General features: G+C 45.4%; 1 protein-coding gene across 2 annotated transcripts in view; it reads right to left on the bottom strand.

Annotated features, from left to right (window-relative positions):
• SMARCA1 (SNF2 related chromatin remodeling ATPase 1) overlaps positions 1-27,298 on the bottom strand; it is a 2,209,746-nt gene that overhangs the window by 500,409 nt on the left and 1,682,039 nt on the right. The gene's annotated exons all lie outside the window — the stretch shown is intronic.

Below are 27,298 nucleotides of genomic sequence, written 5' to 3'. Positions count from 1 at the left end.
TTTGACATCTTCTTGGCGGTAGGAACTGGGGGGGGGGGGGTCACAATGGATCCCAAACCCTTCACAAACCTCCTCTAATACCCAGTCAAGCCAAGGAATGCCATAACTTGGGCCTGTGTTGTTGGATTTCCCAGTCCAGAATTGTCTGGAACTTGGGTTGTAAGGGTTGCACTTGGCCTCCACCTACAAGGTGGCCCACGTATACAATACTTGGATGCCTTGATAGTTAGGCCTGCAAATTACAGAGTATGTAAAACCTTCCACAGGTGGACCAAGTGATCCTGCCAGGAGGAGCTAAAGTTAGTAATATCATTAAGATATGCAGCACTAAAGGTTACCGACACAGCAAGGACTTGGTTCACCAGCCTTTGGAAGGTGGCAGGGACATTCTTTAATCTAAAGGGCTTAACAGTTAACTGATAATACCCATTAGATGTGGAGAATGCTGTTTTCTCTTTGGCTCATGCCAATCTGCCAGTACCCTGCAGTTGAGTCCAAGCTGCGGAGACATTTGGCTGCCACTAGCTTATATATAACTTCATCAGCTGTAATGCTAACGTCCTCAGGATCGGTTTGTTGAATAGTATGCCCACCTCTAGATCGAATCAACGCCTGACTAGCCGTTATGGCACAGAGCATTGAGAGGATCAAGCGAGGGGTAAAAAAAGGAACATATCAGGGAAGGAGAGGAAGGGGACAGCAGGGAGGGAGATCTGTAAGACACAATCAGAGCATATGTATAAGACACTGTTGGCACAAGAACCAAGATCCCCTTACTTCCTCCGTATAGGATATATACCTGGGAGGGAAAATATAATGTTTGGAGAGGTGCAGAGGGATCTGGCAGCTTAGAATTGTTGAGGTGTGACTGTAACAAATACAAAAGCATATAACAGGTATAATACAGGCAGTCTTATCCTTCCTGAGACCCCAGATATCATGCCACATAAACCTGAGAGCCTACCTATGTATCCCTCTATATATACATCACTGGGAATGAGTGTAACCATACACCATCAAAAACCCTGTTAATAAAGAGGTAACACACAATTATAAATACCTAAATCACAATGTTGCATGCACACTGTCACCTCTGTATATTGCATTTAAGTTCCAAAAGAAAAACAAACACTGTTATTCGCAGGTATGAAGTCCACACAGATAATGCCCCTTATCTGGTTATGATTCCTGATCCTATAGAGCCACTCCAGCAAACGAAAACAAACAGGATCCTGTGATCCTGTCACCACGGTAAAGTATCACCAGAACCACTCCGTTGGCCGAAAACACCAACCGAGTTAATCCACATATGTATGCAGAGCACGAACTCACAGTAACAGCCGTTACCGATGATCCACAAAACCCAAGTTCTCCCAAAACACAGCGAAACCGCTGCGCAATCACGATGGTGCCAGGCACCCTTACCCCACCAGGCACGACGAGATAATGCCGAAGAATGATCCCCAACTCTGGATGAATTCCTGACACTCACCCCCAGATGCCGGCTTCCTATAATGTCTTCCGTGACTCGCGGAACCGCGAAGGATCACGGGAACGGTAGTTATCCCCCAAGGCATGCCGGGAATTGTAGTTCGTACCGAGTGCGAGCATGACAGTACATCCCCCCTTTCAACAGAGGAGCTCACGGGCGAGGCTTAGAAGGGCATCTCTTATGGAAGGCAGAAATGAAGGCCGGGGCATGTATCCCCAACGCTGGCTTCCACGAGTTTTCTTCTGGCCCATACCCCTTCCAGGACACCAGATACCACAATCTGTTTCTACGATACTTAGAATCCAATATTCTTTTGACCTCATACTCCAGTTCTCCTAGCACCAACAGAGGAGGGGGCCAATGCTGGCCCTTCGTGTGTGAAGGTTTTAACAACGACACGTGAAACACCGGATGTATGCGCAAATGGGAAGAGAGTTTCAGCTTTACCGCCACAGGGTTCACGCGTTTCAACACAGTATACGGCCCAATGTACCTAGGATTGAAAACACTGTGTATTCTGAAACGCAGGTTCCTAGTGGATAGCCACACCTCATCGCCCTTACAGAACAATGGACCTTGTCTCCTATGTTTGTCAGCAGCAGCCTTGTATCTGAGTTTCACCGTCTGTAACTGTTCACGTGCCTTAGACAATGTGTCTTTGATGTGTTCCACTCTTTGCACCACTGCCGGAAGGAAAGAGTCAGCTTTCGGGTATACAAAGGGAAGAAACCGGGGGTGTCGGCCATACAAACAGTAAAAAGGGGTATTCTTGGTAGAACTGTGTGTGGCATTGTTGTAGGCCACTTCTACCAACCATAAATATTCTACCCAGTTCTCCTTACTGTTATCCACATAGCACCGCAAATATTGTTTGAGGGTTTGGCTCAACCGCTCTGTTTGGCCGTCAGTCTGGGGATGAAAACTCGTGGAAAGGGCTGTGTCGATATGTAAGGAAGTAGTGAACAACACAAAGTACCCAAACCACAGTGACTCAATACTTTTTTTGATACAGGGTAAGAAACAAATTTATTGTCGCTTCCCTAGACACCATTATTTTTTGTCAATCATTTTGTATTTTTTATATTTTCAAAGAATTGCTGACAGAAAAAGACATTGATTGCAATTATTTACAAGGCTAAACAAACTTTAACAAACATTAAAGGCAAAGACTATTTACACATTTAGAAACGATTATGTCACACATTAGAAAGTATTCTCACATCAGACATTAAATAAAAAAATTATTGAGAAAATAATACAAACATTTTTATCACAAACAACAATATTTTTTTTTGCAAACACTGAATGAGAGAAACTAGGGGTTGGGAGGATAAATATAAGTAATTAAATGACTTATATATATTTTAATGCTGGACCAGGCGGTCCTAGCTTTTGTACAACAATGATACTTTGTATCTCCCAAACAACACTGCCGACGCGTTTCTAGACCAGACTGGAGTCACTGGTCTGTTATCAGGGCTGTATGTGTCTTGTATCAAGGCTGCTCAATGTAGAATTTCAGAGGGGGTCTTTTGGAGGTCCGTTTAAATGAATAGCGTGGCCGAACAGAGAAGCCTTTTACTTTGGGTAGTGCCGAGTGCTGGCAGGATCCATTAGGAGCGGCGTAACCATCTATTTTGATTCTTGATTTATTCTCTCTTTTGGCATGAAAAGGTTGTTAATTTCAGCTTTCTGTAGCTGGAGCTGCTGCTCTGTGCTGCTGAATTCGAATTTCTCTCAATCATATGTAAGGAAGAACACCATTTCCTCCTGAACTGTGCAGTAAACTGTGAACCCCGGTCTGAGACTATAACACTCGGCAATCCGTGTAACCTCACCACATTGACCATGAGAAGATTCGCCAATTGACCCACCGATGGCACTTGCTTGCAGGCCACAAAATGCCCCATCTTTGACAGGTAATCGATCACCACCATTATTGCCATACAACCATGGTCAGCAGGAAGACCAACAATGAAGTCCAACGATATCCGATCCCACGGGATCGAGGGCGTCGGGAGTGGCTGCAGTAAGCCTTGCGGCCGCAAGTGGTCGGATTTCATGCTGGCACATTGTGCACAGGCGGACACCCATCGCATAACATCAGGTCTCACCGAAGGCCACCAAAACTGCCTCAGTATCCGCTCCAGGGTCTTGGCACACCCCAGGTGACCTGCACACGGCGACTCATGGCACCAAATGTAGACTTTTTTCCTCAATGCCACTGTAGGCACCAACAACCTATTATGACACAACGGCAGGCCCTCATGCACCTTCCATTCCGGGTGTCTACCGAGCCATGTCCTCCAAACGAAAGAGTCCACCCCTTTCTTGACATCTCTCAGGAAGGTATCCGGCTGCAGAGCACATACCACCCTGTCCGGCTCCACAATACTGGATTTGCTCCATTCCCCGCTTGGGGCGACTGTAGACTGGCGAGTGAGAGCGTCCGCCTTCCTATTGTCCGCCCGGGGCGAAATGTGATGATGAAATTGAAGCCAGAGAAAAACATCATCCACCTGAGCTGTCTAGGCGTGAGATGACGTGCAGCAGCCATGAACTGTAAGTTCCTATGATCAGAGTAGACTGTTACCACGTGACGGGCCCCCATGAGAAAATGTCGCCATTCCTGAAATGAGTCCCGAATGGCCAGTAGCTCTTTTTCGGCAATGTGATAATTCTGTTCGGCCGGATTCAATTTGCGTGACATATATGCCACAGGGTGTAGTTGACCAGTCTCCGTATGGCGTTGAGATAGGATTGCCCCGATTGCAACATCCGAGGCGTCTGCCTCTACAATATAGGGCCTATCAGGATCCGGATGAGCCAACACCGGAGCCGACACAAAAGCGACTTTAAGAGCAGTAAAGGCGGCTTGAGCTTCATCAGACCACACAAAAGTGCTTGCCTTCCTCAACAGCTGTGTGATAGGCGCCACCAACCGGGAAAACTGATGGATGAACCGCCTATAAAAATTGGCAAAGCCTATGAAGCATTGCACATCCTGAACTGTACACGGCACCGGCCAATCACGCACCGCTGCCACTTTCCGTTCCGCCATCTCCTGGCCGTCAGGAGTCAGCATCACCCCCAAGAATTCCACCGTACGGACACGAAAGTCACATTTACTTAGTTTACAGTAAAGATTGTTAGCCTGCAAGATGGTAAGTACATTGGCCACATGCTGCAGGTGCATCTCCTCCGAGTCCGAGTACACCAGGATATCATCTATGTAGACGATCACATATTTATCTAAGATTGCACGAAAAACGTAATTGAGGAAATATTGTAAGGCCGCAGGGGCATTACAGAGGCCGAAGGGCATCACTCTGTACTCAAATAGCCCATAACGAGTCTTAAAAGCGGTCTTCCATTCATCCCCGCTGCGCATGCGGACCAAAGGGTATGCCCCTTTTAGATCAAGTTTCGTGAACACAGTAGCTCTTTTCACCTGCTCCAACAAAACACTGATCAAAGGTAGAGGGTACCTGTTCTTTATAGTAATGGCATTCAATGCCCTGAAGTCTACACAGGCGCGAAGTTCGCCATTTGCCTTCGGAATGAAAAAAAGTGGCGAGGCCGCTGGAGATTTAGACGGACGGATAAAACCCAGCCCCAACAGCTTGTCCAAATACTCCCTAAGATGTAAGTTCTCTGGCTCTGTGAGGGCATAAACACGCCCGCATGGGATAGCAGCTCCTGGGACTAGATCGATCTGGCAGTCATACTGCCTATGAGGAGGGAGCTCCTCAGCCTGCACTTCATCAAACACCTTACAAAAAGATTGATACTCGACAGGAAGTAGAACACTTTTTTCAGCTGCCGTGGCCATACATGACCCACTGGACAGGGCTTGAGCCGGTTTCATAGTCTCAACATGACAATGTTTCATACAATAGTCCGAACCCATATGCACTGTTCGGGTGTCCCAATGAATACTAGGGTTGTGTTTCTCCAACCAAGGCAATCCAATAATCAAACCATATTGTGGAGCCTTAATTACGCTAAATGTAAGAAACTCTGAGTGTGTATCTCCCAATAACACCTCTATTTCTTCCGTGTCATAGCTTATAGGACCCATACTAAGCTTTCTCCCGTCCACTGCATATACTTCTTCAGGTCTCTCTTTCTGCACTAGAGGGATTCCTAGACGTTGAGCCTCCTGCATATCTATGAACATACCTGTTGCCCCCGAATCAACGATGGCTGACGTGGCTACAGATTTACCAGCAAGCAGCAGAACAATGGAGACAAACAGATGATTCGATACCCTTTTACATGCACCACCTAATGAAGGGACATATACAGGACTCCAAGAAACCCCTTCCTGTTTCCTAGAGTCAATCAGTTTTCCGACACCTTCTCTGCCTCAGTGGAAGCCGCTCGATTGCCCCTAAACCGGTTTGTTTTAGGTTTAACAGGGTATTCCCTCACATAGTGGCACTTTTTGCCACAATATAGACAAAGGCCCTGTTTGCGCCTAGTTTCTTTCTCAGCAGGAGTCAAAGCTGTTCTCACTGCCCCGATCTCCATAGGCTCGGAAGAGGAGACCAGACTACTTTCCTTGGTGGTATGTGTCTCAACCGCTGGTTTCTTACGGTTCTCCCCTTTTCTTTCGCCTAATCTATGATCTAGCCAAAGGGCCAAGTTAATCAAACCTTCGCAGGTCACGGGTTGAGGGTCTATTTGCGCTATGACATCCTTAAGTTCATCACATAAACCCTGATGAAACATTGAAGCCTGTTTGTTCTCTGGCCATGTGGTTTCCGCCACTAAACGCCTGAAAGTATTCAAGTACACAACCAAATCATTTTTACCTTGACGTAAACCCAACAATTCCCTACCTGCTGTATAGGAATCAGCCCTTCTATCATAAACTCGAAGAAATTCGGTTTGAAAGGCCTCCCAATCGTGCAACAATGGATTGTTGCGTTGAACCAACGGGACAGCCCATTGAGCAGCATTGCCCGCCAAATACGAAATTAGAAAGGCCACTTTTGCCTGATTTGTAGGGAATGCCTTAGGTTTACATGAAAAATGTAGTGCCACCTGAGTGAGGAACACCTGAACCTTGTCAGAATCCCCATGAAAACGTTCAGGCGCAGCTAATGGAATAGACACCGGCATCTCCAGCACCACAGGCTGTGGCTGAGGAGCCGTCCCTACATCAAATGGATTACGCTGGATGCCATCCAGACGTGCCCCCAGGTCCGCAGTCTCCAACCAAGACACAGATACTTCCAACTGCAAGTTACCCAGAGCCTCTATCACGTCCTCCAACGTGGCCATACTAGCACAACCCGACCAGGAGGACTAATATTTGTAGGTCGGGAATTCTGTTATGCTAACGTCCTCAGGATCGGTTTGTTGAATAGTATGCCCACCTCTAGATCGAATCAACGCCTGACTAGCCGTTATGGCACAGAGCATTGAGAGGATCAAGCGAGGGGTAAAAAAAGGAACATATCAGGGAAGGAAAGGAAGGGGACAGCAGGGAGGGAGATCTGTAAGACACAATCAGAGCATATGTATAAGACACTGTTGGCACAAGAACCAAGATCCCCTTACTTCCCCCGTATAGGATATATACCTGGGAGGGAAAATATAATGCTTGGAGAGGTGCAGAGGGATCTGGCAGCTTAGAATTGTTGAGGTGTGACTGTAACAAATACAAAAGCATATAACAGGTATAATACAGGCAGTCTTATCCTTCCTGAGACCCCAGATATCATGCCACATAAACCTGAGAACCTACCTATGTATCCCTCTATATATACATCACAGGGAATGAGTGTAACCATACACCATCAAAAACCCTGTTAATAAAGAGGTAACACACAATTATAAACACCTAAATCACAATGTTGCATGCACACTGTCACCTCTGTATATTGCATTTAAGTTCCAAAAGAAAAACAAACACTGTTATTCGCAGGTATGAAGTCCACACAGATAATGCCCCTTATCTGGTTATGATTCCTGATCCTATAGAGCCACTCCAGCAAACGAAAACAAACGGGATCCTGTGATCCTGTCACCATGGTAAAGTATCACCAGAACCACTCAGTTGGCCGAAAACACCAACCGAGTTAATCTACATATGTATGCAGAGCACGAACTCACAGTAACAGCCGTTACCGATGATCCACAAAACCCAAGTTCTCCCAAAACACAGCGAAACTGCTGCGCAATCACGATGGTGCCAGGCACCCTTACCCCACCAGGCACGACGAGATAATGCCGAAGAATGATCCCCAACTCTGGATGAATTCCTGACACTCGCCCCCAGATGCCGGCTTCCTTTAATGTCTTCCGTGACTCGCGGAACCGCGAAGGATCACGGGAACGGTAGTTATCCCCTAAGGCATGCCGGGAATTGTAGTTCGTACCGAGTGCGAGCATGACATCAGCCCTGGGCATGGGGTATCTGTCTTACTGACAGCACTGAGTCCTCTATAATCCACACAGAATCTCATCTCTCTTTTTCCACCCTGGGGTGATGTTTGGGGCCTAAGACTACTGGGCTAGCCCAGGGACTTTCACCGGGCTCAATAACCCCTAACTCCAGCACCTAGCTTACTTCAGCTTTGATGCTCTCCTTAACTTGGTCAGACTGCCGATAGATCTTTGTTTTGACAGGCAAGCACTCCACAGTGTCCACATCATGGTTACACCAGTATGTCTGGCCAGGGGTTAAGGAGAAGAGACAGCCTAGTTGGATAGTGATGGTTTCTGAGTAGATAACTTCATCATCTGACCTGTCTTTTGGTCTGTAAGAGAAGAGGTCCGGGAGAGGTTTACTCTCTGTCTCATGATCCTCATCAGTGAGCAACAGCATGGACACATCAGCTCGGACACATCAGCTTGGTCACAAAAAGGTTTCAGGTGGTTCACATTGATCACCCTCTTGGGGTGCCTGCTAGTGCTCAGGTCTAACAAGTAGGTGACTTCAGTTTTATTTTCCATTATATGGTAAGGGCCACACCATCTGTCCTGGAGTGCATTGGTGCCACAGGCTCAAAATCCCACACATGTGCCGTGGTTGGAACTCCACCAGTGCAGCATTTTGGTCACACCACAGCTTCTGGAGCAGTTGCCTGGCCTCATGATTTTTGGATGCCTTTTTCATGTACTCTGCCATCCTTGAACATAGGCCTAGTTCATAGTCCAGTGATAGAAAAAGGAAAGGACGAAGCGTAGACCTGTTCGCTTTCCCCCCACTCACATATAGCACACCCTGGAAGCATTTGGCAACCAGGGTGGGAACTCAATGATGAAGCATGTCACCTATCCGGTAAGTGAGTGAGGATCCTTTTAAAACACCCTGTGGGTTCCTAGTCACTCACACTTTTGACTCAAAAGAAAGGGGGTGTTCTTAGGAATCTACAAAATAGGTAGGAAACTCGTTCTGTTTTAGTACATATTCCACCACATCTAGTTTAATTTTATGGACAAACCTCTCCCAACCTTCTTTTACAAGAGCAAGTGGTCCACTCACTGGATGCCCAAACAAAAGTTTAAAGGATAAAAGCCCTACTCTCTTTTGAGGCACCTCTCTGTAAGCGAAAAGCAGGCATGACAAGAGGACATCCCATCTCCTTTTGAGTTTTTCAGGGAGCCCCACGATTATGCCATTCAATGTCTTGTTGAATCTCTCAACAAGGCCATTGGATTTGTGGGTAGTAAGTTGAAGTGAATTTGTAGTTCACTCCACACTCATCACATGTGTTTAAGGCAGGAAGATGTGAATTTGGTACCTCTGTCTGACACCACCTCCTTAGGAATACCTACACTGGGGAAGACACCAAGGAGGGCCTTGGCTATTGCGGGAGCTGTGGTAGTGCTAAGGGGAATTGTGTCAGGATTACTGGTAGCATGATCCACTACTGCCAGTAGTGAGGCAGGCTGTGGGTGGCTCAAGCGGACCCACTGTGTACACACCAACCCTGGCCTGATAGGTGGCATGGGAGCTGACAGACTCCTTCACTTTTTGGGACATCTGGGGCCAGTAGAAATGGCTTACAAGCCTTTCTAAAGTTGTAGTCTAACCCAGGTGCCAAGCTAGAGGTAGCCATGGGACAGTGTGACTAAGAACTCTCTATACAGCTGAGGCACTCCCACTCTCCTAGTGGCACCAGGTGTGGGGTCTCTGGCCTCAGTGTACAGGAGTCCCTCCTCCCAGTTAGTCCTGTTGGAGCCACTGACATCTCCCTTTTCCTGTGCAGCAGCTTCCTTTCACAGGCTCTCAAGAGTGGGACGGATCTGCTGTCCAAGGCATAGATGTTCTCTAGACGTTCCCTTGGGCCCAGGAGCTCAACCTGGTAGGGTCCACATTCCACATGCTCAGTTCCCTCTGGGACTGACAAGTCTTCTCCCTGAGGGGAGAGGGATTCTGAGCTTTTTGCTGGTTAGAAACTGGCCCCCAAGTCTTCCTGCCTTTCCTCTTGGAAGGTTGGGCCATCCTTTCGAGTTTTGACTCTTGTTTTCACACACGCTATCTCAATGGCTGCAAGGATTTTTTGATATACATCCGCCCATGCAGAAGTCTTCAGGTCATTTTAAAGCAGACAGGTAGCTGGAAGATTTCGAGAGACCACTACCTTCTTCAGGGGAGTAAACCCCACCATCCCGTCTAAGTCACCATAGCCATGTAATGGACTGTAGTGACACTGTCAGCGTTGGTGACTGGATAGGTTTTTCCAGTCAGATATTGTCCTGGGAAAACCAGTGTATCTCTCACCATGGTTAGAATGACACTGGTATCCCCCAGGGTTACTATCCTAGTCCGATTCACTAAGGGGTATTGCAGGTACATTTTCAAATTAGGGGTCAGACAGCTCAAGTGGCAACTCTCCCTCCCCTTCAGAAACTTGAACACCTTCAGTGTGGACCCTGATTTTCTCTGGGCACACTGCTGATCCCAGATGCAGTTTGCCTGTGCACACATGAAAAATAAAGGCAGAACAAATACTGCAAATCCAGCATACAACAATAACAGTAGTCCAATGATGCGTTTTGTTCTTGGTTTAATGCCAATACAATGCCCAGCCAACACGTGTTTCATCAGGGTGATGGACCCACACCATCTTCAGGGTTAAGATGGCTGAAAGGTAAGGAGGGGATAATATCTCTCCACCGGTTGTACTTCCGTCCCGGCTGGTAGGGCTGAGTAACTCCAAAGAGCAGAGTATCCAAGAGTGTGTAGGTATGTAACATACAATGCACTGGTATTTACACCACTGCTGATCCCATCTGGAGACTTGGCAAGCCAGTCCTAACTGGAGGTGGACTTGCTGCATTCTTGTTAGGACAGGTAGATTCTCGAGTTTGGAGCTCAACCTTCTTACATGGGACACCAGGACTTTAGGGGATCAAACCCTTATATCCACTAGTGGGCTTGGAAGACTTCTGGGATCCTCCCTCCTGAACGGGGTTTTGGAACCTTCAGAAGACTCTTGGTTTTTGTCTTCAGTGGGCACCCACTGATTCCCTGGGGAGGGGTTTTAACCCCTTTCTTTTGGTAACCCAAAGTGGAAGATTTGGTCACCCTAGTCTTGACCCATTAGTCGGCCTTCTTTTCCAATTAGACCTAGGTCCACCAGATACCGATGCAACTTTTCATTTGTGCAATTACTTGACATCTGTTCTTTCATCAACAGATTATTAAGCCCAAAATAGTCCTGCTCAACACTTCCAGTTAACCAGCCATCCAGTGTTTTACTGAGTAGTCCATGAAGTCAACCTAGGATTAGCTTGAGGTTTTGTGAGCCCCCTGAATCAACTAATACCATACTTTTCAGTTGTGAGTCCAAAGCCCTCAATCAGGGGGCCCTTAATGAGGTCATAAAGCTCAACATCTGGCCCAGTTAGGGTCAGAAGTCTGTCTAAGTAGTTGCCAGAGTACTGTTCCCAAACCAAGGCTCCCCCGTGTTACCTCTTTACTTGCCTCATTCCACAGGCCCTCCTCTCAAGGCTGTGAACCATTTGATGATGTCATCACCTTCCTCATATTTGGGGACACTACCTTTGTGGATTTTAGGGTCAATAGAACTGTCTGTTTCCCTAGGTTTAATATTGTTGCCACCATTGATGTGGGTAAGTCCATCTATGCTCTCTCTTTCTCTAGAGCCAGAAGTCTGGATTATAGATCTTATCTTTTGGTCGACCTTGCTAGAAGTATGTCCTCTTCACTGATTCTGCCCTCAGTGATCTCACCAAAACCTGACCCACTTGTGTGGGTTCTAGGTGCTGTGAGTACTATCCTTGGAGGGAGGTTGTGGGTTGTACTCTACATCACTAACATATGCTTCTGAGTTGGGATCTACCCATTCAGAAGGGTGGTCCCTTGAATATTCTGCCAAGAGCCCCATGAGCTTGGACTTGGAAGGATGGGACCCCATATAAATATTTTTGAGTTTGCACAGAGTCCTTAACTTTCTCATCTCTAGATGGAGATAGGGGGTGAAGTTGAGCTCCCCAACCATATTCTGATCATCAGTCATTATTTTACATGAAGTGGGAAACTTTTTACCAGAGGCCAACAACTTCTAGAATACTTTCAACCCTAAACATAGTACTTTGTAAACTTTTACAATGCTAAAGGGACATAACCAAGTGCATTGGCAAGACTTTAAAAAAATGAAAACAATTCAATGAAATAAATGAGCTGAACTAAAGGCAAATTTTGGATTGTAGTTGTGTAATCAGATATTGACCATGTGGTCCAACATATACAAAGTCGTAGATCCCACCGCTGATCCACCAAAGTAGAAATCTGGCTCTGTATATACTACAGCAAAAAGAGGTATAGTGTGCACAGAGTCAGGTGAGTCCCCAAAGGTATGGCAGAGTTTAAAGTATATAATACCTTACTTTCAAGTTAGTGGTAGCTGGGCGAAGCAGTTAGGCTCATCAGAGGGTAGTTTTAAGCATTTGTTGTACACTCTCAGGCAAGAATTGATATCACACACAACTGAATCCAGACCAATGGTTTGTATAACAAAAGTTGCGACTTTGTTATTTTATTACTAGAACCAGTTTTAAAGTTTGTAAATGTAGCAATTCTTTTCAAGAACGAAGTTATATTTTGTAAATGCAGTTGTATACTTTACAGTAAGAAGAATGCTTTCTGTAATTGCCAATCAAAAACAGTTGTAGGTTTTTACAGTGAAGAAGTTTATTCAGTTCAATGCAATAAATAGAACGTACAGTACAGTTTACAGGTAAGTAATGGACTTACTTCACCAGGCTTTGTAGTTTAGAACCACACGTGGCAAGGTTCAATACCAGGTAGGTACGGCATCATCAGCGGCACTAGGGCAGCAGGGTGAAGAGGTCACTGGTCCCAATGTTATCCAAGGGAGCCAGGGGGGTACCTTGATGAGGTACGATTTGCAGGTAGGTACCTGCGGTCTTAGGGCAAGTGCCCCGGGGTTTGAGGTGAGCATAGGGGCCACAAAGCAACACCAGAGCTATACCACCAGCGGCCATGGGGCAGCCGGGTACAGGGCACAAATCAGAGTTGGGAGCCCAATTCTTTTTAATGGAGGTCATCGGTTTTTGAAAGAGGCTGCATGCTTGGGCAAAGATGCTGGACGAAGGTGACCAATGGCTGAGCAGTTAAGTTTGATAGCTAGCTTGGGGACACTAAAGCACTGTCACCTGGGCTCCCCAAGGTCGGGGGGCAAAGGGTGCAGGGAGGACTTTTTGGTGTTGGTTTTTCTCCGCTGGTTCCTGTTCACGGGACCCTTCAAACAGAGGCGGCAGGTGTCACGGGGTGTGGGGGATTCTGGAGAGGTCAGCCACCAAGGCAGACGAGGTCTGGATTGGGGGGAGACTTTACAGGAGAGGTGAGTCACTCAAACTTGAACCATGGGTGTCGGGTGCAGAGTGGTACAGTGTCGCGGATCCGTATGGATCCGGAGCCTGGAGGTGGTTTCTTTACTGGACAAATCCGATGTCCACAGGAGACTGTGAGTCTTTGTCGACTGCAGCACAGGTCCTCTGGAGCTCTTGAGGTTGCTGACTGTGGGCCCTGCAGGTTTCTGGAAGCAAGGTCTCTGGAGGAGGATACAGGCCGGTAGGGCTAGGGCCAAGTCAGTAGTCGTCTTTTTCTCTAGTACTGCATGGCTATTCGATCCTTCTTCCTAGGTCATCAAATTCAAACAGCAAGGTTCAGGGGGCTCATAAATACTAGATTCAGGGGTGTGCAGGTTGGGACCAATGGGTTCATGGGGTGTCTACATCCCTCCATGCCACCCTACACTGGAGGGGGCATATACCTCATCCTGATTGGGGAGTCCCCTCATCTTCAAGATGGAGGGAAGTGAGATTGTGTTTCACTTCACCTCCCCACCTGAAGGGTGGAGTTGGCAAAGGTGGGCATACCTCCCTTTCTCAAAAGGTTTTCCCACTGATTCTCCCGCCCAAGAGGTGATGACCACAATTTCTCTTTTGCAGCAATGTTATTGGTGTGAGGTTTATTCCAACAAACGTGGAAATATGTGCTTTCATGTGACAATTGTCAACACCTCAGAAGTTCGACTGTTTTGCGTCCACCGCAGACTCATCTCTTCATTTCTACTCATCCATTTGCGTCTATTTATCTTGATCAGTGTGGTCCTTTTACATCCGAAAATGCTTTCAAATATATTTTGGTTACCGCGGTTTTCTGCACTAGGTTCCTCTGGGTATGGCCTGAGCGCTGTGCTGATGCTCGTACTGTTATAAAAGATTTGCATGTCTTTGTAGGGACTTATGCCTGTGGCACCGTCCATTAAGACCAAAGTCCGGCTTTTGCCTCCTAGGCTTACTGTGATTCGATGCAGCCTATGAGGGTGTGGGTGCATTTCTTATCTCCACGCCAGCCTAAGAGTAACTCTGTTGTGGAGCGGATGAACCATGACTTAAAGCAATCTTTACCAGCAAAGGTATAAGGTAAAGGCTGTGGCTGATTGAATCATCTATGGGTTTCAACATGCACTAAATAATTTCCCTAGCAGATCTCTGGGTGGGGGGACCCCATACGAAATGCTCTTTGGCATTAGGATGTTTGTACCAGACCTTGACGGCCTAGATGTTGTGGCGGCTGCTGCAACATTTGATGTAGATAATCATTATGCTATGTCACAGGATCTACACAAGAATTGAGATGTTCTAGCAGAATTCCATTTGCACTCACCAACGGATGCAGCAGTGATGATTCCTGTTTCTGGCTGGCTTCCAAAAGTTAGTGATCTGGTCTGGGGAAAAAGTGGCAAACAAGAAAGAATTGGGTCCCACATACCATGCTCTGGTACCGGTCCTTAGTCTTAAAGGAACCCAAACTGTGATCTTACCTCCGCTACCTGGATGGAAGGACAATCGATTCACTTTAATTGAACATGTCAAGTTACACCATATGGCCAATTCTCAATAGTGTGCCTACCAGCATCCTGCGTTGGAATGTTTCACTACATCAGATGAATTTAATTTTTGTAGATTCTACCCAGCAGCCGGATGGGGAGATTGAGTCCTCAGTTCATCATTTAACTGTTTTACCGTCTACATCCTCCATGCTGGAAAACGAGTAGACTTCCCCTCCAGTTGAACTTTCTTTTGATCTCTCAGACACTGAAATACGTTTAACTTCTAGTGAAGAACAGCCCCCATTGTCTCAGCTCAGTTCCAGCGGTTACTATATCAAATACGTTAATTTTTCTTCTGACACATCTCCATTGTCTTCGGCTCTCTCTCCGTCCCCTGCATGAATTTGTGTTTTCATCTCGTGATAGAAACAAACTTACCTGGTCTCACCATGGACTTACATCTGGATCGTATTGTCAATGGTGTTCCTCTTCATGTGGATTGGATTTGTGACTGTCTTTTTCCTTTTGATTAATGGCCACTATCTCCCTGAAAGATCTGCTATAGAACTGGTTGACAGAGTACTGGCCCCTCGTTCGTCTTCCCATGAAATGAAAAGGGACCAGACCCTGGTTACCATTTCAGCAGTCCCAATCGCAGATGGCCTTGTTTGGGACAAGGTGCCATTCGATGTCTATGGTCCTACGGAGACCCTGCAAATTCCACATGTCTTTCATGTTTCCTTAGGTGATGTTGTTATGCCGGGAGTGCATTCCGATGATTGGGATGTTAATGCTGTAAATTCTTTATTTTCTGATTTGCAATACTATACTGTTTTTGATACAGAGGATTTATATATGAATTCAGCAAATTATGCAGATTTATTTTGTTACCAACATTATGGGCATCACTTTCTTCATAAAACCAATACTCAGCATACAGCTTTTAATTATATCAATGGGAACATTGCCCAACTCCATCTAAAGGGAGTTATGAAACACAGAAAAATAAATGTACATATTTCACTGGTTGCAATCTATCCGATCACAAATTACATTATTTCAAATTGATTTTCCCCACTTTGAACAAATATATGCTTACACAGACTAAGGTAGTTAATTCCTCATCATTCATAGCAAAACTGTCCCTGAAAGGTATGACTATTGGAAGAACACTATTGATTTGAAGTCTATTTGGGGCACCACATTTTGTAAAGAGCAAGGTAGCGAGTCCATGCCTGTCAAATACTGTTACAATTGATATTTTTAAATCAGATGGTTCAGAAAACTACTTGTTTTGGTTTAGCCACGGCAAAACATTTAAATACTCCCTCTATTCTGTCTCTGGCTCAATATGCCACATGGCACCAATATACTAATGATACTACGGAAGAATTAATATCTATGATATAAAATGGCAGTTTTACATTTATTAATTTATTTATTTAATTCATATAGCGCGCTATCACCTGACAGGCATCTTGGCGCTCGAAAACTCAGTTGGCCATTACAGCGAAAGACTCCCTATGCTCAATCTAGTTCTTGGGGAATAACCATGTTTTTAAATTCTTTCTGAAAGGCAGGAGTTCATTAATTTGTCTTAGTTCGAAAGGCAGAGTGTTCCACAACCTAGCGGCAGCAACCCCAAATGATCTGCCTCCTGCTCTAACTTTTTTAAATCGGGGAACTTTTATAAGTTTTGCCCCAGAGAAGCGCAGGATTCTACCTGGGACATACCACTCGAATTTGCGTTGAAGGGAACTAGGTCCCTTCCCACGCAGAGCTTTAAAAACTAGGCACAAAGATTTAAACTTAATTCTTTGAGTCACAGGGAGCCAGTGCAACTCCACCAGGGCCTCAGAGGCGGAGGATCGTCTCGACCAGCCAAGTACCAGTTTCGCTGCAGTGGATTGCATCCTCAGAAGTCTGTCCAATAAAAATTTAGGAGACTCAAGAAGCAGGGAATTACAATAATCAGCCCGACTGAGTCTCATGCTTCGTGCTATCAGAGAGCGAGCCTGATAAGGTAGTAGGGGAAAGATCTTCCCGAGAGAGCGAATAATGGTCAAGCAACAGCCCACCACTTTCGTAACATGTGCCTCAAGAGTGAGGTTACAGTCACACCTAAGTTGCGGACTGTCTTAACTGGTTGGCCAAGGTTAGAGGACTCTGGGGGCCAAAAATTACTGGGCAGCTCCGAGGGATTCCTACCTACTACACAGTGCATAAGCTCTGTTTTGGCTATATTAAATTGTAGTGAGTTTTCCCTCAGCCACTGCGACATGTCTTGCAAGCAGCTATGAAAACCCTCTATCGAGGTAGACTGTTCTCCCTCAAGAGAGAGGATAAGTTGGGTATTGTCGGCGTAGTTAATAACCCTGATGTTGTAACGCTTGATGACCGCCATCAGGGGTTTCAGATAAACATTGAAAAGAATAGGAGTGATGGCCAAGCCCTGAGGCACACCGTATAAGACAGGTGTAGAGGCAGATTGGTAGGGGGGAGAGACACTACATGCTGTCTCCCTGATAAAAAAGAATGAAACCACCTAAGGGCAACACCTAAAACTCCCACCTCTCTTAACCGCTTCAGAAGAATATTATGGTTGACCGTATCGAAGGTGGCAGACAGGTCGAGCAGAATCAGTACTGCTGCCTGGCCCCTGTCTGCCCGCCCTCGAAGCTCATCCAACACGGTCACCAGAGCCGTCTCGGTGCCATGAGCCGGTCGAAATCCAAACTGCTCCTCCTCCAGATGTTTAGATTGTTCTAGGTGTGCGGACAACGTACCACTCACCACCCGTTCTACTACTTAGGCAGGAAAGGGGAGAAGGGATATAGGTCTAAAAATTTTCAGACATTCTGGGTCAAGGGAAGGTTTCTTAAGCAGTGGGGTCACTAGAGCCTGCTTCCATTGACTTGGCACCAACCCCTCAGCGAGAGACTGATTACAAATCATACGGAGTGAGGGAAAAAGCTCAGTCCCGAACTCCTTCCAGATTTTACAAGGTAGCGGGTCCAGGGGGGAGCCTGATACAATACTATCCACTATCTTGCAGAAATCCTCAGACTGCAAGAGGGGGAACTCAGAGAGTGACCTAGAGGCAGCCTCCTCCATGCTACCGCTAGCTGCCATTGTGCTGGTGTCCCCAGTAACAAATGTCAGAGCATTCATGCCCTCAGAGGGGTAGGACACCCTCCCCAACTCCTCAATGATATTGGCCACTTTGTTGTTGAAAAAGCCAGCCAGGTTATCACAAAGTGCCTGAGATGGACGGAACCCATTTTTACAGCAGTCTGGTTTAGTTAAGCTGTTAAGGATACTAAAGATACTACGAGAGCTGTTTGGGGCTCTAAGTATCAATACAGCAAAGAAGTCGGCCTTCGACCTCTTAATAACTTCCCTGTATTCTATGATTTTTGCTCTCCATGACCTTTTATCCTCGTCAAGATATTCACGCCTCCATCTCCTCTCAGCCCGATTACAGTTCTGTTTCAAGTTTTTCAGTTCTTCCCCAAACCAGGGGGCAAAAAGATCTCCCTCTGCTCTGACGGGATTTACAAGGTGCAAGAGAGTCCAGGGCCAGGGTGATCTTCCTACAGAGGGCAGTATAATTCTCCTCTACTTGGGCTTCCTGGGAAAAACAGTCTTCCACTGAGAACACCTTCTCAGGACATCTCTTTCGTGTCAGAGACTTCCAGTCCCTGCCCACAAAGTTAATTCTCAGATTTTCTTCCCGCTTGTCCAAGTTAGCCATATTCAGATAAAATTTGACTAGAGAATGGTCAGTCCAGTCCATGGTAAGAACATTACCCATATACAACTGATCATCCTCTGCAAAAATAAGATCCAGCTTATGTCCCCCCGAGTGGGTAGCTGCAGAGACTTGTTGGCGAAGTCCCAGCCCCTCACATGATTGAGTGATGTTGATCAGACCTGCGTAGAGGGACCCATTCATCCAAAGGATGAAGTCGCCCAAGATTAGCAATTTACGATGTGTAGCAGCCATATTGGTAAAAATTTCAAAAAGAAGTTGCTGATGTAATAAGCTGAAGGACCCAGGAGGACGTTAGCAGATGATCCCTGTCAAGGACTGGCCTAACACGCTTTTAATAGTGAAACCAAAGAGTTCCACCCCTGCCACCAAGTCAATATCAATGGTCTTCAGGTTCAGGGACTCTCTATAAATCAGTCCAACCCCTCCCCTCCCCCTCTCCCCCCCAGTCTTGGCTTGTGTACAATTTTAAAGCCGGGTGGTCAGGCAAGGCCGAGGTCAACCTCACAGTCTTGACAAGTCGAGGTTTCAGTCATACACAGTAATTCCAGATCGTGGGCTTCCACTAATAGCTGAATTTCGGCCCTATGTTTTGGTAAGGATCGAACATTCAGCAGCCCACATGGAAGCAAGTCTTTGACCAAAAAATCAGATAAAGGAGATGCAGTATCTACAAATCCCAAACCTCCCTTTGTGATAGCCCTCCGTTTTAAGTTATGAAGGTCGGCCCTCAAGTACTTAATCATACGACTTGCTTGGTCATGGGCCCAGGGGGCTGAAGGAGAAGCAGCATGGTCAGCGCTGATCGCGTCCTTAGCGGGACGGGCGCAGATGGGCTCGCCTTTGACGCGCCGTCAGCGCGCCCACTGCGCTTGCCCGCTGCGTGTCCGCACTTCCATCCTGTTTTATGCTGTGCCCCCTCCAACTGAACTGCAAACTACCAGAAGGGCGGAACCAATCGCATGGACGGTCTCCGCCAATCCGGATCGCGGCGGGAATAGCAGCAGGAAGGAGGTGAGCAACTTTAGGCCCCTCCCGTGTTAGCGTTCCACTCCACTACGTGCTCAATAATAATATACAGCCTAAAAGAAACGTCCAGCAGGTTAAAAAGTGTCCTCTCACGACACAACAATCATTTGAACAAATCTACTATGATTAATCCAGAGGGCTGGGTATTATGGCCTTCAGACACTAATGTTGGTCACTTACGCTTTATGAATGCAACACAAGGATTTACCCAACATAGGCCTGATTCACGTTACCCCAATTCACATACAGTTACTACTAATTTAGTTGGTAAATTATGCCAAAAATGGTTGCAGAAAATTCTACACTCTCATCTGTGAAGCACCATCTTTCCCTTTTGTGGGGTGACACTGATATTCCGTATTTTTTTCTAGGTCCAAACTGTCACAGATGAAAGCAGTGGTACACTTATGCCAAATAGATCAGGATATTTTGGAAAAAGGTACTTTCAGTAGTTGATAACAGTATTAACACGCTATCGTCTCCTATATACACCTTGGAAAATATTGTGTCTTCTGTTTTTCATATTGTTCAAAATGAAATGCCTACTTTGTTTCATGGTCAGAATCAGCTTTGATCTGTCATGCATTCTGGTTGGACACTACAAACACTTAAAAATGGGAGAGTACAATGGGACTACCTGAATGCTACAGCACTGTGTTTACCTTTTAATTTGACTAATAAATAAAAACTGATGCCCATGGAAGACGTAACGTATCCAATGTTAAACATTCGGAAACTAGAACAGTTACCATTTACTGTGGCGGAAACAGTTTCTGCAGAACGGTTAATACATGGAGTTATTTCTTTACCCATCTCACAATTCCAATTTACGGCTTGTATGAAACACTATCCTGTAGGTAGATACGAACCACTTGGGAGCACTTAAATACAAGAGCTTTGGTCCTTGCCTTTTGCATTCCGTTGTCAACCTGCAATGTTCAGCCCCTAATTTAGCTTGTTTTTCAAAGGGAACCCCGGTTCCTGCAATTATTCCAACTCTCACCTTGCTTTCTAACTGCAGTTATCTCATTCTCAACAATCAGAATTGCTGCAGCTTACGGGCAGGCATTCCAAACATTGTAACAGTTTCACAACATGTTACCTGCTGTAGCAATGTCCTGTTTCCCCCCTCCCCCACCAGAGTGTAGATAGTTGACTATGGCCTTCCATTCCAACCTTGAAAACAGATTTCAGTAAGCTAAGCAGACTCAAAGCACTATTGTTTCAACAAGAAGTGTCTCTCACGTCTGCTTGTGAGACCTTCGGATTACAGGTGGCAAGAACGTCTAGGGATTCAGTCATTGCTAAACAATAATCTCCCCCTACACTTTGGAGAGTTAATTCACCAAACTTTAATGAATCTGATACAGCAGGCCTAGCCCGTTTTTTGAACCAATTGTGGGATCCGGCCTTGTTACCTCATTTCAGACTATTTTTGGAGTAATCCCTGCCTTTGTTCATTCCATTTTTTCCAACATATTCAGAGGGTTTCCCTAACTGCTCCTCTTCTTTTGTGGCATCCTTGTACTTCTATTGCTGTTCCACAATGGCTGCTCGATCTGTGGTTCTTCCAAGCCAGGTACAGTTGTAGCTGTACCGTGAGCGGATGCGGCTGCTTTTAGTTTGATGCCATTGAAAGTTCTTAACTTCGACTATTGGATAACCTTCCGCTATGTCTACTTCTCCTGTGTGCAACCTGTGTTCTACTGCATCTGCTGCCCCTTTCAATGGGCCTTGGACGTCTGCCTGTCCACCACGTCACATCCAACCCGGGATTTTGAACAGTTGATGGGTCCGTTGATGTCCCATAACCAGGACTATACCTTGGGTATGCGCCAAGTGTGCGATCCTTCACTGGGGCCGTCGGCCGAAGCGAGTCCCTGTGTCCGTGCACATCGCCTCTTTGAAGTAGACACAGGTTGCACAGGAATGCTCCCAACAGCCACAGGATATGAGGAGCATGTCTGCTCCCTTGATTTGCTTAATTGGATGGCATCCCTTTTCACTCTGGAAGGTTCTGAAACCTTATTGGAGCTTATGTAATTTCACTTGTCACACCAAGTTTTTGGCCCGGATGATATGCTGTGAATGGATATATTTTGGCGTCCCAAATTTTATTTTTGTCTACTCTATTTTTCATTGCACCAACATCCTGCTTTGGACTTTGGCTTCGATTTGGCCTTTAAATACGACGCTTTAGCTCTACTTATTTATGGCTTCTGTTTTAGTCCAGTTCAAACGTCCTGACCGGGGGGGAGAGGAAGATTGTCATGTGGCCCTTGAGGACATTGTCGTCTTCACTATGTTAGTATGAGCATACTGCACACTGTTACAACACATGAATATACAATGTTTTCACGCTTTGCAGGTTCCTGGGATTGTATCTGAACATTGTGTACAAGGTCGAACAACAATGCCCTTTGTTATTCTGTTCTGGTCAGGCCATAGCACCTTGAACAAACATTCAGATGCAGTTGTTTGTTTGGGAACACATACCTAGGTTTTATTGTAATACATGGATAAGTTGCACCTTCTTAGAGCAGGACCTTGCCAGGGAGAAGATCATGTCAGCACCTATAATGTAGATCTACTATCTATAGACTGAGGTACGGGGTCTGCAGCTAACGCTCAGAGATCTTCTAATATATAACCAACTTGCTTCTATACGAAGTGAGAGAGGTTAGACTATGCTGTCATTCACTATAACAGCTCCTTTTATGATTTACGGACTATTTGCTATGCTGACCGTATTTGTGTTATGCATTTTCCTGCTTACTGTGGCGCGTATATTGCATACTAGAGCACGTTGGTTAAAATAAATATTTTAAACTTGTTTGTGTCTCTGTCCGACCTTACTGTGGACGAGTGCAGGAGTATGAGTGAAAGGGTGTGTCTTGCAACCACGATTTCTGAGAGAGGCGGGAGTGCTGTTATCTGGGGTGTCTAATCACTTGTTCCTCTGTGAGTGAGTAGGAGGGCAAGTGAGATGCTATAGCTACAGTCACACAGAGTCACTCCCCTCTTCTCGCGTGCTCACAATGTTTACGGGTGTCAATGAAGGTGTTGGAGGGAAAGAAGAACGCAACCTCAATGGGATTCTCTCTGCATTTCCTTTTTTATTTTAGGCTAACAAGTTCGGAGAGCATTGCTAACCAGTCTACGAAGGGCGTCACTGACCTCTACACTCCATACCTGCACTTCTTTCGAAAGTCAGGAAGACTACAGAGCCTCGGGATAGATGAGGAAAAGCCTAGAACTAAAAGGGAGAGAAAAGGATTACAACATGCATTGTTGTTAATTACTAACCATCCAAATAAAAGATATTAATACTCACTCCCACAAACTGTGACAACTGTTATTCTCTCTACAATGTTGTCAGAAGTGGGAATTTACTCCCCAAAAAGAGAGTAAAAATGACCCAAACGATCACCATTGAGGACATGGTGAAACAATTGGCTGAGGGGCAGAGATACCTGCAAATTGTAGTAGAACAAGCCCAGGCTGACAAACATGATCGCGAGAACCTTCAAACAGCCATAAAAACCCATGCTTGCACCATAGCAGAGGCTTAGCAGATTCAAGATACAGCTATCCTGAATATGGTTGAAGCAATTAACTACGCTAAAGTCCATTCTAATGTTCGCTGTTCAGTTCTACAAAAGTGCCAATAAGGGGAAGACCCGGACTCATTCTTCCCCAATTTTGAAACAGTGACCCCCATGGCATCTTGGCCTATGGAACGCTGAAGTCAAAATATTGCCCTACTTCTATTAGGAGAGTTACAGGCGGCTTATCAAGCTGCAATCTCGACAGAAGTTACTCCTTATGATGATATAAACAATACTGGAGTGCCTTGCGTGTGATCCTGAATATTATTGGGTCCGCTTTAGAAGGGAAAAATGGGAAAGTACTGAAAACCCTAGAACCCTGTTTTATCAGATCCAGGAATTAGGATACAGATAGTTAAAGCCTACCACGTCCATAATGCAAGGTGTTATAGACAAAATATTGTTAGAACAACTTTTTGACCCCCTACCCGGTTCAACAAGGACCAGGATTAAGCAACATCCTAACTTGACAGTGACAGCCACCATAGACTTAGCCTGCACCTACCCTAGGTCTCCAGAGTTTAAAGCATCAACCTCTAAGCTTCCACGTGTACAAGTCAACAAAGTCCGTGGTGGGGTAAAAACCTTCTGAATCCAAGACAATAGTGAAAGGTCTAGCTAGAGAGGGCCCCAGTGTTATAAGTGTGCCAAATGGGGACACATAGCTTGTTACTGTCCCCAAAAGCCTATGGGAGTAGGTGTTCTAAGAGGGGAAGTGTTGTGGATGGGAGGGTCAGGCAAATTAGGGTATATAATTGACATTAAATTACATGGAAAATCAAGGACAGCTTTAGTGGATTCAGGACGTAGGTAAACAGTTGTGTAACCCGATTTGGGGGAACTCCAATATATTCAGAGAGAGAAAAATGTCCTTATAACCTGTGTGCATGGAGACACTAGATAGTATCCGGTAGCACGGGTGTTCATGGAATGGGGAGACAACAACGAGGACTTGGATGTAGGACTCATACCTCACCTGGGGACAGACATATTAATTGACAAAGATTGTGATGACTTCTATAGCATGCTAATGACAGCAGGAGAAGAGGGGAACGTACCCAATGGTTGCAGGTGCCCCCTTTCCACAGACAAGATGAAGGAGGGTAAGAAAAAACCTGGATTGACTAAATTAGGAAACCCACCAGAATAAAGAAATATTTCTCTTAACCAAATCCTCTGAAACTGGACCGGGTTTTCTTTCTACAGACGATGAATGGGAACACTGGCGTAGTTTCAGGGCAGAGAGGAAACAACTATTTTCAATGCATAGACTTTCGCAGAAGAGGGAAACCCACGACAGGTAAGACCACAGTTTTATTTACAAAAGGCACTCTTGTATCGAAGCACTGTTAAGAATGGGAAAAGATGTCATCAACTTGTTGTCCACTTGTTGTCCCTAGTGTCTTTAAAAAACAGGTTCTACATCTGGCTCACTGTCAAGTAGATGGGGGCCTTATGGTTGGGAGAATACTGAAGAATATCTGCTTAGACGGTTTTATAGGCAAAGGGTATTCTCTGACATCAGACGATTTTGTGAAGAGTACAGAAAATGTCAATTAATGAATCCCTCAACTAACCGTAGAGTACTCTTAAGACCACTCCCCATTATAGGTATTCCCTTTATCACAATGAGGTGGAGATTTAATAGTATCTTTGGGGCCCTCTTCCAGGGGTTATCAATACATTTTGGTATTAGTAGACTATGCAACCAGGTATCCTGAAGCAAAACCCCTAACTAGCATGATGACTAGGTGGTCGTCCAGGCCATGAAACAGTTTTTCTCGAGGGTAGGATTTCTGAAAAAATACTCACGGACTTGGGTACTCCCTTCATGTCTCGCCTTAGGACCCAGGTTTGTAGGGTGTTAAGGATACAACAAAACCGGACATCAGTTTACCACCCACAAACTAATGGTTTAGTGGAAAGATAGAACAAAACCATCAAAACATTTTTTTTAAAGTTATCAGTTATTATCAACTGACCCCTCACGCGAACTGGCAACCACTATTTTGGCAGCCACACAAAAAGGATAGGATGCTGGCTTTCTTAGTGAGCAGGAATTCAAATTCCTCAATCAAAAGTTTCCACGACTTGCCACTATATATACCTTACCCAAGGTACACAAGAACTTAGAGAGTCCCCCTGGCCGCCCAATCGTGTCAGGTTGTGGGTCCATGTTAGAACTTCTGTGCAAATATGTGGATTTTTTCCTAAAGCCTATTGCTCTTAACACCAAGGCGTATCTTCGTGATACCACACAAACTATTAACCTCATTGACGAAAGACCATTCAACCCAGAACACGAACTCTTGGTGACATGCGATATTGTTTCGCTTTATACTAGCATTCCTCAACTTGCCGCTTTGGAAGTGATGAGACAAGCCTTAGACAAGCGACCGGCACCTGTCCAGGTTCCGACTGACTTTATAATCGAGCTGTTGAGTATTGCTATGAGACAGAACTTCTTTATTTTCCAAGAAAACTTCTACCTGCAGACGAAGGGGGTAGCCATGGGGGCTACCTTCGCTCCAAATCTGGCCATCCTCTTTATGGATCATTTTGAACAACAATATATTTTTTCCATTGATAACCCTTTTCACAGTAGGCTGACCTTATGGGTCAGATACATAGATGATGTCCTGTGTATCTGGGAGGGTAGCAAAGAACTACTGCTAGAGTTTCACGTCTGGCTCAATTCCAGAAACCCCCATATCCAATTCACGATGGATTCAAGCAATGAGAAGATTCCATTCTTGGACATTTCGATCTATGTGGATGACAATCGGCTACAAACCACCTTATTTAGGAAACCAACTGAGCGAAATTCCTTACTGCAATACGGGAGTCATCACCCCGAGGTCTCCAAGACAATCTCCCAGTCGGCCAATTTCTTAGAATTAGGAGAAATTGCTCCACTCGTGGAAATTACATCCAAGAATCTGAAGTCTTAAGTGAGCGCCTCATCTCACGAGGTTATCCAACTAGAATGGTGAGACGCGCTAGGAAAAGGGCCTGGTATAATCCACGCGATATTCTGTTGAATCCAGAAATCACCAACCAATCGGAAATGGACCGGATCATCTGTGTAACCACCTCTCTACACGGAGTAATGAAGTCAAACGTATTATCAACAAGAATTGGTTCCTTGTGTCAGATGAGATAGAGCAAACGCAGTTCCCTCTCCATTCTTTCAAGAGGGCCAAAAACATACGGGACATGGTGGTCCACTCGTATTTGGAACCTGTCAGTCAACCTACTCTTACATGTTTGTGGAATCTGCCTCCAATGGTGGACACTATAGATGTGGCACATGTTCAGCATGTGACACCACTATTCAGATTAAGACTTTTGACCATGGAGGACGGACTTACAAGTTAAAACACCACACGAATTGCAATTCGAGTTGTGTGATCTACATTGTCCAATGCCCATGTAGACAGGTATATGTGGGTCAAACACAACAGAAGATTAAGTCACGCATATCATCCCATAGTAGTAGGTTACGCTGTAATGTGGTGGGTGCCCCGCTAGTAGAACACTGGCAAAAGGCTGGGCACGCTGTCTCAGATTTGAGATGGTTTGTCATTGAAAAGGTCTCTCTGGGGAGAAGAGGAGGTAATGTGTTGACAGTACTAAACACCCGTGAATCTAAATGGATGTCCCTTTTAGACTCAATCAAAAATGGCCTTAACGAGCAAGATATCAGTCTAGCACAGTTCGCAGCCCTGGGCTAATTGGGTTACTGAGATCCTTCCTAAATTATACGGGGTCACACACCCTCTGGGCTTGGCATATAATATTAGGAATTCCAATGGGAATATGCTGATGTTCTGTGTGCTCTTGTTTTATATTATCTCAAGATTTAAAATGCTTTTTGTCATTATTCTGGGATCTCACGAAAAGCAACTAGCCTTCTACCTCATGTCTGAGAGTTGCGCGGGTATTATGAATTATGTTATTATCGTCCTCAGGATTTGGCATATAATGAATTGTGTATTGGGAATATGCTGATGTTCGATATGCTCCTGTTTACACTATCTTAACATACAAT

This window comes from Lissotriton vulgaris, chromosome 4_1, assembly GCF_964263255.1.
Source record: "Lissotriton vulgaris chromosome 4_1, aLisVul1.2, whole genome shotgun sequence".
NCBI classification, from domain to species: Eukaryota; Metazoa; Chordata; class Amphibia; order Caudata; family Salamandridae; genus Lissotriton; species Lissotriton vulgaris.
Note: the sequence above shows the minus strand (reverse complement) of the source record. Positions and strands in the feature narration are given on the sequence as shown.